Consider the following 14,968-nt stretch of genomic DNA (forward strand, 5'->3'; position numbering starts at 1 on the left):
TCCTGTTCGCTCGCCGCTACTAAGGAAATCCTGGTTAGTTTCTTTTCCTCCGCTTAATAATATGCTTAAATTCAGCGGGTGATCTCGCCTGCTCTGAGGTCGTCTCGTAAAGGGAAAAATCCTCGACCTTTCCCCCCTCTTCTCTCTCCAACTCTTCTCTCCCTCTCTCCCTCTGTCGGTACTAAATTTTGGTACTTAGAGAGACACGAAGGTAGAAAGGAGGCAACGAAGCATCGAGTCAAAGAGAATAACTGAAATCAACTAAGAGAGGCGCGGACATATGAACACATAGAGATCATACGTCGCGCCTCGCCCCTCGAGACCCTTACACGTCTTCGTCAGCATGGTCGGTCACCGTCATATCCAAATGCCCCTCCCTATTAGAGTGAGAAATGCGTACGCAAAGATATGCGTGCGTACACACACACACACACACACACACACACACACACACACACACCCCCAGAGAGCCGATTTTAATACAACGCTCCGGGACTCAACATCGACGGACGTACGGCGGACGACCGTTAGAGAGACAACAGCGTGAACGATTAATGCTTTCCTCGCACCGTAACACGCCGCTCATCGCAATCGGTCGCACACACACCGTGGGCGCTCCACATAACGCTGACAAGCACAGTTAATTCTCCTATTTTTACTCGGCGTCGCCCCTCTTCAAAGAGGGAGACACACACACGGAGGAGGAACCCTCGCAGAACACGCGCGATAGCAACGTGAAAGAAGGTCCCTCCTCCGCGAGTAGATTCGGAGAGAGTTTTCATTTCAGGCGACGTCCGAAAGGACGAAAAAAAGGCCCAATAAAGTTCGCTCGTACGTCCCTCCTTGCGAAGGACGCAAAAGCAGTCTTGTCTTACTAAAACGACCCTCAGCCAGGCGTGGTCCGGGAATTGTATCCGTGGACCGCAATGTGCGTTCGAAATGTCGATGTTCATGTGTCCTGCAGTTCACAAGTTGACGCGCAATTAGCTGCGTTCTTCATCGACCCACGAGCCAAGTGATCCACCGTTCAGGGTAATCAATAAAAGGTCTCTATCCAACGAATGTGTTTCCCCATTCGTGCACAAAACTTTTAAAACAAATTCAAAACGATCCTCGACAACGCACCAGCGATCTCTCGCCAATGTTATCGCTATCGAGGGGCCGCCACCCACAAGAAGGACAGTTCTCTCTCGCAGAGAGAGATCGCCATCCTCTGAGGGACACCGGCAATTTTTTTTTTAAGTAGGACGACAGCCGAAGACCGCGTGTTACGCACGTGATCATTCAAAAGCCTCGCAAGATAGAGACGCGCGAGAGAACGTCCATGTGCGCGCAGCACGGCACACAATAACACTCAGTCGCCATCTCACCATCTTCCCCGATAGGCTGCAAACGCAGTCCATCGACCATCGCAACCTAACTCTTTTTGTCCGTTCGAGAGCTCACTTTGTGGGCGCTAGTCCTCCTCTCGGCAAAAAATTACCGGAGAACCGTGTCACAGACGACAAAGCTTATTTCCCCTCAAGGGAGAACACGCTTTTGTTGTTCGTGTACGTTAATGATCCTTCCGCAGGTTCACCTACGGAAACCTTGTTACGACTTTTACTTCCTCTAAATGATCAAGTTTGGTCATCTTCCCGGCAACATCGGTAATGCCGAGGCATTGCCGCGCACCAGTCCGAAGACCTCACTAAATCATTCAATCGGTAGTAGCGACGGGCGGTGTGTACAAAGGGCAGGGACGTAATCAACGCGAGCTTATGACTCGCGCTTACTGGGAATTCCTCGTTCATGGGGAACAATTGCAAGCCCCAATCCCTAGCACGAAGGAGGTTCAGCGGGTTACCCGGGCCTTTCGGCCAGGGAAAACACGCTGATTCCTTCAGTGTAGCGCGCGTGCGGCCCAGAACATCTAAGGGCATCACAGACCTGTTATTGCTCAATCTCGTGCGGCTAAAAACCGCCTGTCCCTCTAAGAAGATTTGTAGGTACGTTGGTAGTAAAAACCACCCGACAGAAGCCGGAGGCCTTCGAGATACCAGAATGTACGCCTATTTAGCAGGCTAGAGTCTCGTTCGTTATCGGAATTAACCAGACAAATCGCTCCACCAACTAAGAACGGCCATGCACCACCACCCACCGAATCAAGAAAGAGCTATCAATCTGTCAATCCTTCCGGTGTCCGGGCCTGGTGAGGTTTCCCGTGTTGAGTCAAATTAAGCCGCAGGCTCCACTCCTGGTGGTGCCCTTCCGTCAATTCCTTTAAGTTTCAGCTTTGCAACCATACTTCCCCCGGAACCCAAAAGCTTTGGTTTCCCGGAAGCTGCCCGCCGAGTCATCGGAGGAACTTCGGCGGATCGCTAGCTGGCATCGTTTATGGTTAGAACTAGGGCGGTATCTGATCGCCTTCGAACCTCTAACTTTCGTTCTTGATTAATGAAAACATTTTTGGCAAATGCTTTCGCTTCTGTCCGTCTTGCGACGATCCAAGAATTTCACCTCTAACGTCGCAATACGAATGCCCCCATCTGTCCCTATTAATCATTACCTCGGGGTTCCGAAAACCAACAAAATAGAACCGAGGTCCTATTCCATTATTCCATGCACACAGTATTCAGGCGAAAGTAGCCTGCTTTAAGCACTCTAATTTGTTCAAAGTGAACGTACCGGCCCATCTCGACACTCAATGAAGAGCACCGCGATGGGATATTAGTTGGACCGCCCCGAAGGGCTAAGTCCACCGGTAGGACGTCCCACGGTATGCAAGTAACCACCGCGAGCGGCGGACCGACATTGTGGCACACAGATTCAACTACGAGCTTTTTAACCGCAACAACTTTAATATACGCTATTGGAGCTGGAATTACCGCGGCTGCTGGCACCAGACTTGTCCTCCAATGGATCCTCGTTAAAGGATTTAAAGTGTACTCATTCCGATTACGGGGCCTCGTATGAGTCCCGTATCGTTATTTTTCGTCACTACCTCCCCGTGCCGGGAGTGGGTAATTTGCGCGCCTGCTGCCTTCCTTGGATGTGGTAGCCGTTTCTCAGGCTCCCTCTCCGGAATCGAACCCTGATTCCCCGTTACCCGTTACAACCATGGTAGGCGCAGAACCTACCATCGACAGTTGATAAGGCAGACATTTGAAAGATGCGTCGCCGGTGCGAGACCGTGCGATCAGCACAAAGTTATTCAGAGTCACCAAGGTAAACGGTGAACGAGTCGTGAAACCCGAACCACCGATTGGTTTTGATCTAATAAAAGCGTTCCTCCCATCTCTGGTTGGAAAGGGTTTGCATGTATTAGCTCTAGAATTACCACAGTTATCCAAGTAAATGTGGGTACGATCTAAGGAACCATAACTGATTTAATGAGCCATTCGCGGTTTCACCTTAATTCGGCATGCACTGAGACATGCATGGCTTAATCTTTGAGACAAGCATATGACTACTGGCAGGATCAACCAGGGAGCTTGGATCAACGCGTGGAAAACCACTACGTACGAAGCAAGCATCGTGAGAAAGTGTCGCAGGAAATATGGCAATTACACCTACATTCACCACGCAGACACAAAATCACGAATACCTAAAGCGAACACCGCAATCGAGTCTTTACTTAAAAATCCCGATCTGCAGAGACACTTTCCAAATTCAATAGATAAAACCTCTAAGTCAGCTCGAAACTTCCCCCGTAAAAAGGAAGAATCGAGCAAAACTGTAAGGCTATTCCAACATTGTTACACAATCGCTTCAAACATTCTTCTGACAAAAAACAAAGTTAAAGTCAAAACTTCATGGCTGACTTTCTCTAAAGTCCTTTCACAACATACGGTGAATAACATATTCTCGCTCGGAACTTTGAGTGATTTTTCAGTGAGCCAAAAAGAATAAAAAACACGGATATATTCCGCTTAAAAACTTTTCGAACCAACGCTATTTAGCGCTCAGTCACATTAGGGCCATTCGGTCTAAGACACCGACCCGTGACTATGCTGTGCTAAGTTTCATACCTCGAGCACCTAAGCTCACTCCCAACACTCTTATATATACGAAAAGGTCCGCCGGCAGAACGGCGACGAGCCGGCTATAACATAGTCGGCCATAGGGCAAACTTCTTCGATAGGACCAAAATCAATGAGGTACTTCAAATGATGAAAAAATATTTGCATAACAAAATACTTGTAAACAAACTCCAATAGTTTTAAATAATAAAATTTTATCTAAGATAACATAGTCCAACGCGGCGCATTGCTTTTGGCCGGCGGACGCGAACGCCTCGCTCGCGAGCCGACCCGTCCAACCAGCGGCTAAGTCCAACGCGGCCCAACGCTTTCGGCCGGCGGACGCGAACGCCTCGCTCGCGAGCCGACCCGTCCAACCAGCGGCTAAGTCCAACGCGGCGCATTGCTTTCGGCCGGCGGACCCGAACGCCTCGCTCGCGAGCCGACTCGTCCAACCAGCGGCTAAGTCCAACGCGGCGCATTGCTTTCGGCCGTCGGACCCGAACGCCTCGCTCGCGAGCCGACCCGTCCAAACAGCGGCTAAGTCCAACGCGGCGCATTGCTTTCGGCCGTCGGACCCGAACGCCTCGCTCGCGAGCCGACCCGTCCAAAAAACGGCTAAGTCCAACGCGGCGCATTGCTTTCGGCCGGCGGACCCGAACGCCTCGCTCGCGAGCCGACCCGTCCAACCAGCGGCTAAGTCCAACGCGGCGCATTGCTTTCGGCCGGCGGACCCGAACGCCTCGCTCGCGAGCCGACCCGTCCAACCAGCGGCTAAGTCCAACGCGGCGCATTGCTTTCGGCCGGCGGACCCGAACGCCTCGCTCGCGAGCCGACCCGTCCAACCAGCGGCTAAGTCCAACGCGGCGCATTGCTTTTGGCCGGCGGAAGCGAACGCCTCGCTCGCTAGCCGACCCGTCCAACCAGCGGCTAAGTCCAACGCGGCGCATTGCTTTCGGCCGACGGACCCGAACGCCTCGCTCGCGAGCCGACCCGTCCAACCAGCGGCTAAGTCCAACGCGGCCAAACGCTTTCGGCCGGCGGACGCGAACGCCTCGCTCGCGAGCCGACCCGTCCAACCAGCGGCTAAGTCCAACGCGGCGCATTGCTTTCGGCCGGCGGACCCGAACGCCTCGCTCGCGAGCCGACTCGTCCAACCAGCGGCTAAGTCCAACGCGGCGCATTGCTTTCGGCCGTCGGACCCGAACGCCTCGCTCGCGAGCCGACCCGTCCAAACAGCGGCTAAGTCCAACGCGGCGCATTGCTTTCGGCCGTCGGACCCGAACGCCTCGCTCGCGAGCCGACCCGTCCAAAAAACGGCTAAGTCCAACGCGGCGCATTGCTTTCGGCCGGCGGACCCGAACGCCTCGCTCGCGAGCCGACCCGTCCAACCAGCGGCTAAGTCCAACGCGGCGCATTGCTTTCGGCCGACGGACCCGAACGCCTCGCTCGCGAGCCGACCCGTCCAACCAGCGGCTAAGTCCAACGCGGCGCATTGCTTTCGGCCGGCGGACCCGAACGCCTCGCTCGCGAGCCGACCCGTCCAACCAGCGGCTAAGTCCAACGCGGCGCATTGCTTTCGGCCGGCGGACCCGAACGTCTCGCTCGCGAGCCGACCCGTCCAACCAGCGGCTAAGTCCAACGCGGGGCATTGCTTTTGGCCGGCGGAAGCGAACGCCTCGCTCGCGAGCCGACCCGTCCAACCAGCGGCTAAGTCCAACGCGGCGCATTGCTTTCGGCCGACGGACCCGAACGCCTCGCTCGCGAGCCGACCCGTCCAACCAGCGGCTAAGTCCAACGCGGCGCATTGCTTTCGGCCGTCGGACCCGAACGCCTCGCTCGCGAGCCGACCCGTCCAACCAGCGGCTAAGTCCAACGCGGCGCATTGCTTTTGGCCGGCGGACGCGAACGCCTCGCTCGCGAGCCGACCCGTCCAACCAGCGGCTAAGTCCAACGCGGCGCATTGCTTTTGGCCGGAAAAAGCGAACGCCTCGCTCGCGAGCCGACCCCTCCAACCAGCGGCTAAGTCCAACGCGGCGCATTGCTTTTGGCCGGCGGACGCGAACGCCTCGCTCGCGAGCCGACCCGTCCAACCAGCGGCTAAGTCCAACGCGGCGCATTGCTTTCGGCCGGCGGACCCGAACGCCTCGCTCGCGAGCCGACCCGTCCAACCAGCGGCTAAGTCCAACGCGGCGCATTGCTTTCGGCCTTCGGACCCGAACGCCTCGCTCGCGAGCCGACCCGTCCAACCAGCGGCTAAGTCCAACGCGGCGCATTGCTTTTGGCCGGCGGACCCGAACGCCTCGCTCGCGAGCGACCCGTCCAACCAGCGGCTAAGTCCAACGCGGCGCATTGCTTTTGGCCGGCGGACGCGAACGCCTCGCTCGCGAGCCGACCCGTCCAACCAGCGGCTAAGTCCAACGCGGCGCATTGCTTTCGGCCGTCGGACCCGAACGCCTCGCTCGCGAGCCGACCCGTCCAACCAGCGGCTAAGTCCAACGCGGCGCATTGCTTTTGGCCGGCGGACCCGAACGCCTCGCTCGCGAGCCGACCCGTCCAACCAGCGGCTAAGTCCAACGCGGCGCATTGCTTTCGGCCGGCGGACCCGAACGCCTCGCTCGCGAGCCGACCCGTCCAACCAGCGGCTAAGTCCAACGCGGCGCATTGCTTTCGGCCGGCGGACCCGAACGCCTCGCTCGCGAGCCGACCCGTCCAACCAGCGGCTAAGTCCAACGCGGCGCATTGCTTTTGGCCGGCGGAAGCGAACGCCTCGCTCGCGAGCCGACCCGTCCAACCAGCGGCTAAGTCCAACGCGGCGCATTGCTTTTGGCCGGCGGACGCGAACGCCTCGCTCGCGAGCCGACCCCTCCAACCAGCGGCTAAGTCCAACGCGGCGCATTGCTTTCGGCCGTCGGACCCGAACGCCTCGCTCGCGAGCCGACCCGTCCAACCAGCGGCTAAGTCCAACGCGGCGCATTGCTTTTGGCCGGCGGACCCGAACGCCTCGCTCGCGAGCGACCCGTCCAACCAGCGGCTAAGTCCAACGCGGCGCATTGCTTTTGGCCGGCGGACGCGAACGCCTCGCTCGCGAGCCGACCCGTCCAACCAGCGGCTAAGTCCAACGCGGCGCATTGCTTTCGGCCGTCGGACCCGAACGCCTCGCTCGCGAGCCGACCCGTCCAACCAGCGGCTAAGTCCAACGCGGCGCATTGCTTTTGGCCGGCGGACCCGAACGCCTCGCTCGCGAGCCGACCCGTCCAACCAGCGGCTAAGTCCAACGCGGCGCATTGCTTTCGGCCGGCGGACCCGAACGCCTCGCTCGCGAGCCGACCCGTCCAACCAGCGGCTAAGTCCAACGTGGCGCATTGCTTTCGGCCGGCGGACCCGAACGCCTCGCTCGCGAGCCGACCCGTCCAACCAGCGGCTAAGTCCAACGCGGCGCATTGCTTTTGGCCGGAAAAAGCGAACGCCTCGCTCGCGAGCCGACCCCTCCAACCAGCGGCTAAGTCCAACGCGGCGCATTGCTTTTGGCCGGCGGACGCGAACGCCTCGCTCGCGAGCCGACCCGTCCAACCAGCGGCTAAGTCCAACGCGGCGCATTGCTTTCGGCCGGCGGACCCGAACGCCTCGCTCGCGAGCCGACCCGTCCAACCAGCGGCTAAGTCCAACGCGGCGCATTGCTTTCGGCCTTCGGACCCGAACGCCTCGCTCGCGAGCCGACCCGTCCAACCAGCGGCTAAGTCCAACGCGGCGCATTGCTTTTGGCCGGCGGACCCGAACGCCTCGCTCGCGAGCGACCCGTCCAACCAGCGGCTAAGTCCAACGCGGCGCATTGCTTTTGGCCGGCGGACGCGAACGCCTCGCTCGCGAGCCGACCCGTCCAACCAGCGGCTAAGTCCAACGCGGCGCATTGCTTTCGGCCGTCGGACCCGAACGCCTCGCTCGCGAGCCGACCCGTCCAACCAGCGGCTAAGTCCAACGCGGCGCATTGCTTTTGGCCGGCGGACCCGAACGCCTCGCTCGCGAGCCGACCCGTCCAACCAGCGGCTAAGTCCAACGCGGCGCATTGCTTTCGGCCGGCGGACCCGAACGCCTCGCTCGCGAGCCGACCCGTCCAACCAGCGGCTAAGTCCAACGCGGCGCATTGCTTTCGGCCGGCGGACCCGAACGCCTCGCTCGCGAGCCGACCCGTCCAACCAGCGGCTAAGTCCAACGCGGCGCATTGCTTTTGGCCGGCGGACGCGAACGCCTCGCTCGCGAGCCGACCCGTCCAACCAGCGGCTAAGTCCAACGCGGCGCATTGCTTTCGGCCGTCGGACCCGAACGCCTCGCTCGCGAGCCGACCCGTCCAACCAGCGGCTAAGTCCAACGCGGCGCATTGCTTTTGGCCGGCGGACCCGAACGCCTCGCTCGCGAGCCGACCCGTCCAACCAGCGGCTAAGTCCAACGCGGCGCATTGCTTTCGGCCGGCGGACCCGAACGCCTCGCTCGCGAGCCGACCCGTCCAACCAGCGGCTAAGTCCAACGCGGCGCATTGCTTTCGGCCGGCGGACCCGAACGCCTCGCTCGCGAGCCGACCCGTCCAACCAGCGGCTAAGTCCAACGCGGCGCATTGCTTTTGGCCGGCGGAAGCGAACGCCTCGCTCGCGAGCCGACCCGTCCAACCAGCGGCTAAGTCCAACGCGGCGCATTGCTTTCGGCCGGCGGACCCGAACGCCTCGCTCGCGAGCCGACCCGTCCAACCAGCGGCTAAGTCCAACGTGGCGCATTGCTTTCGGCCGGCGGACCCGAACGCCTCGCTCGCGAGCCGACCCGTCCAACCAGCGGCTAAGTCCAACGCGGCGCATTGCTTTTGGCCGGCGGAAGCGAACGCCTCGCTCGCGAGCCGACCCGTCCAACCAGCGGCTAAGTCCAACGCGGCGCATTGCTTTCGGCCGACGGACCCGAACGCCTCGCTCGCGAGCCGACCCGTCCAACCAGCGGCTAAGTCCAACGCGGCCCAACGCTTTCGGCCGGCGGACGCGAACGCCTCGCTCGCGAGCCGACCCGTCCAACCAGCGGCTAAGTCCAACGCGGCGCATTGCTTTCGGCCGGCGGACCCGAACGCCTCGCTCGCGAGCCGACTCGTCCAACCAGCGGCTAAGTCCAACGCGGCGCATTGCTTTCGGCCGTCGGACCCGAACGCCTCGCTCGCGAGCCGACCCGTCCAAACAGCGGCTAAGTCCAACGCGGCGCATTGCTTTCGGCCGTCGGACCCGAACGCCTCGCTCGCGAGCCGACCCGTCCAAAAAACGGCTAAGTCCAACGCGGCGCATTGCTTTCGGCCGGCGGACCCGAACGCCTCGCTCGCGAGCCGACCCGTCCAACCAGCGGCTAAGTCCAACGCGGCGCATTGCTTTCGGCCGGCGGACCCGAACGTCTCGCTCGCGAGCCGACCCGTCCAACCAGCGGCTAAGTCCAACGCGGGGCATTGCTTTTGGCCGGCGGAAGCGAACGCCTCGCTCGCGAGCCGACCCGTCCAACCAGCGGCTAAGTCCAACGCGGCGCATTGCTTTCGGCCGACGGACCCGAACGCCTCGCTCGCGAGCCGACCCGTCCAACCAGCGGCTAAGTCCAACGCGGCGCATTGCTTTCGGCCGTCGGACCCGAACGCCTCGCTCGCGAGCCGACCCGTCCAACCAGCGGCTAAGTCCAACGCGGCGCATTGCTTTTGGCCGGCGGACGCGAACGCCTCGCTCGCGAGCCGACCCGTCCAACCAGCGGCTAAGTCCAACGCGGCGCATTGCTTTTGGCCGGAAAAAGCGAACGCCTCGCTCGCGAGCCGACCCCTCCAACCAGCGGCTAAGTCCAACGCGGCGCATTGCTTTTGGCCGGCGGACGCGAACGCCTCGCTCGCGAGCCGACCCGTCCAACCAGCGGCTAAGTCCAACGCGGCGCATTGCTTTCGGCCGGCGGACCCGAACGCCTCGCTCGCGAGCCGACCCGTCCAACCAGCGGCTAAGTCCAACGCGGCGCATTGCTTTCGGCCTTCGGACCCGAACGCCTCGCTCGCGAGCCGACCCGTCCAACCAGCGGCTAAGTCCAACGCGGCGCATTGCTTTTGGCCGGCGGACCCGAACGCCTCGCTCGCGAGCGACCCGTCCAACCAGCGGCTAAGTCCAACGCGGCGCATTGCTTTTGGCCGGCGGACGCGAACGCCTCGCTCGCGAGCCGACCCGTCCAACCAGCGGCTAAGTCCAACGCGGCGCATTGCTTTCGGCCGTCGGACCCGAACGCCTCGCTCGCGAGCCGACCCGTCCAACCAGCGGCTAAGTCCAACGCGGCGCATTGCTTTTGGCCGGCGGACCCGAACGCCTCGCTCGCGAGCCGACCCGTCCAACCAGCGGCTAAGTCCAACGCGGCGCATTGCTTTCGGCCGGCGGACCCGAACGCCTCGCTCGCGAGCCGACCCGTCCAACCAGCGGCTAAGTCCAACGCGGCGCATTGCTTTCGGCCGGCGGACCCGAACGCCTCGCTCGCGAGCCGACCCGTCCAACCAGCGGCTAAGTCCAACGCGGCGCATTGCTTTTGGCCGGCGGAAGCGAACGCCTCGCTCGCGAGCCGACCCGTCCAACCAGCGGCTAAGTCCAACGCGGCGCATTGCTTTTGGCCGGCGGACGCGAACGCCTCGCTCGCGAGCCGACCCCTCCAACCAGCGGCTAAGTCCAACGCGGCGCATTGCTTTCGGCCGTCGGACCCGAACGCCTCGCTCGCGAGCCGACCCGTCCAACCAGCGGCTAAGTCCAACGCGGCGCATTGCTTTTGGCCGGCGGACCCGAACGCCTCGCTCGCGAGCGACCCGTCCAACCAGCGGCTAAGTCCAACGCGGCGCATTGCTTTTGGCCGGCGGACGCGAACGCCTCGCTCGCGAGCCGACCCGTCCAACCAGCGGCTAAGTCCAACGCGGCGCATTGCTTTCGGCCGTCGGACCCGAACGCCTCGCTCGCGAGCCGACCCGTCCAACCAGCGGCTAAGTCCAACGCGGCGCATTGCTTTTGGCCGGCGGACCCGAACGCCTCGCTCGCGAGCCGACCCGTCCAACCAGCGGCTAAGTCCAACGCGGCGCATTGCTTTCGGCCGGCGGACCCGAACGCCTCGCTCGCGAGCCGACCCGTCCAACCAGCGGCTAAGTCCAACGTGGCGCATTGCTTTCGGCCGGCGGACCCGAACGCCTCGCTCGCGAGCCGACCCGTCCAACCAGCGGCTAAGTCCAACGCGGCGCATTGCTTTTGGCCGGAAAAAGCGAACGCCTCGCTCGCGAGCCGACCCCTCCAACCAGCGGCTAAGTCCAACGCGGCGCATTGCTTTTGGCCGGCGGACGCGAACGCCTCGCTCGCGAGCCGACCCGTCCAACCAGCGGCTAAGTCCAACGCGGCGCATTGCTTTCGGCCGGCGGACCCGAACGCCTCGCTCGCGAGCCGACCCGTCCAACCAGCGGCTAAGTCCAACGCGGCGCATTGCTTTCGGCTTCGGACCCGAACGCCTCGCTCGCGAGCCGACCCGTCCAACCAGCGGCTAAGTCCAACGCGGCGCATTGCTTTTGGCCGGCGGACCCGAACGCCTCGCTCGCGAGCGACCCGTCCAACCAGCGGCTAAGTCCAACGCGGCGCATTGCTTTTGGCCGGCGGACGCGAACGCCTCGCTCGCGAGCCGACCCGTCCAACCAGCGGCTAAGTCCAACGCGGCGCATTGCTTTCGGCCGTCGGACCCGAACGCCTCGCTCGCGAGCCGACCCGTCCAACCAGCGGCTAAGTCCAACGCGGCGCATTGCTTTTGGCCGGCGGACCCGAACGCCTCGCTCGCGAGCCGACCCGTCCAACCAGCGGCTAAGTCCAACGCGGCGCATTGCTTTCGGCCGGCGGACCCGAACGCCTCGCTCGCGAGCCGACCCGTCCAACCAGCGGCTAAGTCCAACGCGGCGCATTGCTTTCGGCCGGCGGACCCGAACGCCTCGCTCGCGAGCCGACCCGTCCAACCAGCGGCTAAGTCCAACGCGGCGCATTGCTTTTGGCCGGCGGACGCGAACGCCTCGCTCGCGAGCCGACCCGTCCAACCAGCGGCTAAGTCCAACGCGGCGCATTGCTTTCGGCCGTCGGACCCGAACGCCTCGCTCGCGAGCCGACCCGTCCAACCAGCGGCTAAGTCCAACGCGGCGCATTGCTTTTGGCCGGCGGACCCGAACGCCTCGCTCGCGAGCCGACCCGTCCAACCAGCGGCTAAGTCCAACGCGGCGCATTGCTTTCGGCCGGCGGACCCGAACGCCTCGCTCGCGAGCCGACCCGTCCAACCAGCGGCTAAGTCCAACGCGGCGCATTGCTTTCGGCCGGCGGACCCGAACGCCTCGCTCGCGAGCCGACCCGTCCAACCAGCGGCTAAGTCCAACGCGGCGCATTGCTTTTGGCCGGCGGAAGCGAACGCCTCGCTCGCGAGCCGACCCGTCCAACCAGCGGCTAAGTCCAACGCGGCGCATTGCTTTCGGCCGGCGGACCCGAACGCCTCGCTCGCGAGCCGACCCGTCCAACCAGCGGCTAAGTCCAACGTGGCGCATTGCTTTCGGCCGGCGGACCCGAACGCCTCGCTCGCGAGCCGACCCGTCCAACCAGCGGCTAAGTCCAACGCGGCGCATTGCTTTTGGCCGGCGGAAGCGAACGCCTCGCTCGCGAGCCGACCCGTCCAACCAGCGGCTAAGTCCAACGCGGCGCATTGCTTTCGGCCGACGGACCCGAACGCCTCGCTCGCGAGCCGACCCGTCCAACCAGCGGCTAAGTCCAACGCGGCCCAACGCTTTCGGCCGGCGGACGCGAACGCCTCGCTCGCGAGCCGACCCGTCCAACCAGCGGCTAAGTCCAACGCGGCGCATTGCTTTCGGCCGGCGGACCCGAACGCCTCGCTCGCGAGCCGACTCGTCCAACCAGCGGCTAAGTCCAACGCGGCGCATTGCTTTCGGCCGTCGGACCCGAACGCCTCGCTCGCGAGCCGACCCGTCCAAACAGCGGCTAAGTCCAACGCGGCGCATTGCTTTCGGCCGTCGGACCCGAACGCCTCGCTCGCGAGCCGACCCGTCCAAAAAACGGCTAAGTCCAACGCGGCGCATTGCTTTCGGCCGGCGGACCCGAACGCCTCGCTCGCGAGCCGACCCGTCCAACCAGCGGCTAAGTCCAACGCGGCGCATTGCTTTTGGCCGGCGGACCCGAACGCCTCGCTCGCGAGCCGACCCGTCCAACCAGCGGCTAAGTCCAACGCGGCGCATTGCTTTCGGCCGGCGGACCCGAACGCCTCGCTCGCGAGCCGACCCGTCCAACCAGCGGCTAAGTCCAACGCGGCGCATTGCTTTCGGCCGGCGGACCCGAACGCCTCGCTCGCGAGCCGACCCGTCCAACCAGCGGCTAAGTCCAACGCGGCGCATTGCTTTTGGCCGGCGGAAGCGAACGCCTCGCTCGCGAGCCGACCCGTCCAACCAGCGGCTAAGTCCAACGCGGCGCATTGCTTTTGGCCGGCGGACGCGAACGCCTCGCTCGCGAGCCGACCCCTCCAACCAGCGGCTAAGTCCAACGCGGCGCATTGCTTTCGGCCGTCGGACCCGAACGCCTCGCTCGCGAGCCGACCCGTCCAACCAGCGGCTAAGTCCAACGCGGCGCATTGCTTTTGGCCGGCGGACCCGAACGCCTCGCTCGCGAGCGACCCGTCCAACCAGCGGCTAAGTCCAACGCGGCGCATTGCTTTTGGCCGGCGGACGCGAACGCCTCGCTCGCGAGCCGACCCGTCCAACCAGCGGCTAAGTCCAACGCGGCGCATTGCTTTCGGCCGTCGGACCCGAACGCCTCGCTCGCGAGCCGACCCGTCCAACCAGCGGCTAAGTCCAACGCGGCGCATTGCTTTTGGCCGGCGGACCCGAACGCCTCGCTCGCGAGCCGACCCGTCCAACCAGCGGCTAAGTCCAACGCGGCGCATTGCTTTCGGCCGGCGGACCCGAACGCCTCGCTCGCGAGCCGACCCGTCCAACCAGCGGCTAAGTCCAACGCGGCGCATTGCTTTCGGCCGGCGGACCCGAACGCCTCGCTCGCGAGCCGACCCGTCCAACCAGCGGCTAAGTCCAACGCGGCGCATTGCTTTTGGCCGGCGGAAGCGAACGCCTCGCTCGCGAGCCGACCCGTCCAACCAGCGGCTAAGTCCAACGCGGCGCATTGCTTTCGGCCGACGGACCCGAACGCCTCGCTCGCGAGCCGACCCGTCCAACCAGCGGCTAAGTCCAACGCGGCCCAACGCTTTCGGCCGGCGGACGCGAACGCCTCGCTCGCGAGCCGACCCGTCCAACCAGCGGCTAAGTCCAACGCGGCGCATTGCTTTCGGCCGGCGGACCCGAACGCCTCGCTCGCGAGCCGACTCGTCCAACCAGCGGCTAAGTCCAACGCGGCGCATTGCTTTCGGCCGTCGGACCCGAACGCCTCGCTCGCGAGCCGACCCGTCCAAACAGCGGCTAAGTCCAACGCGGCGCATTGCTTTCGGCCGTCGGACCCGAACGCCTCGCTCGCGAGCCGACCCGTCCAAAAAACGGCTAAGTCCAACGCGGCGCATTGCTTTCGGCCGGCGGACCCGAACGCCTCGCTCGCGAGCCGACCCGTCCAACCAGCGGCTAAGTCCAACGCGGCGCATTGCTTTCGGCCGACGGACCCGAACGCCTCGCTCGCGAGCCGACCCGTCCAACCAGCGGCTAAGTCCAACGCGGCGCATTGCTTTCGGCCGGCGGACCCGAACGCCTCGCTCGCGAGCCGACCCGTCCAACCAGCGGCTAAGTCCAACGCGGCGCATTGCTTTCGGCCGGCGGACCCGAACGCCTCGCTCGCGAGCCGACCCGTCCAACCAGCGGCTAAGTCCAACGCGGCGCATTGCTTTTGGCCGGCGGAAGCGAACGCCTCGCTCGCGAGCCG

The 14,968-nt window shown here is 63.3% G+C and overlaps 2 non-coding genes across 2 annotated transcripts; both read right to left on the bottom strand.

The window, feature by feature from the left end:
* Positions 1-880: 880 nt before the first annotated feature.
* On the bottom strand, positions 881-1,035 carry LOC136783671 (5.8S ribosomal RNA). The gene has a single exon (XR_010824305.1). It is a non-coding gene; the product is annotated as a 5.8S ribosomal RNA (ribosomal RNA).
* A 521-nt stretch (positions 1,036-1,556) lies between these two features.
* LOC136783673 (small subunit ribosomal RNA) lies at positions 1,557-3,471 on the bottom strand. Its single transcript, XR_010824307.1, has one exon. It is a non-coding gene; the product is annotated as a small subunit ribosomal RNA (ribosomal RNA).
* Positions 3,472-14,968: the final 11,497 nt, after the last annotated feature.

Source organism: Prorops nasuta, unplaced genomic scaffold, assembly GCF_024137725.1.
Source record: "Prorops nasuta isolate Cenicafe-Biocafe unplaced genomic scaffold, Cenicafe_Pnas_1.2 PNAS00034, whole genome shotgun sequence".
NCBI lineage: Eukaryota > Metazoa > Arthropoda > Insecta > Hymenoptera > Bethylidae > Prorops > Prorops nasuta.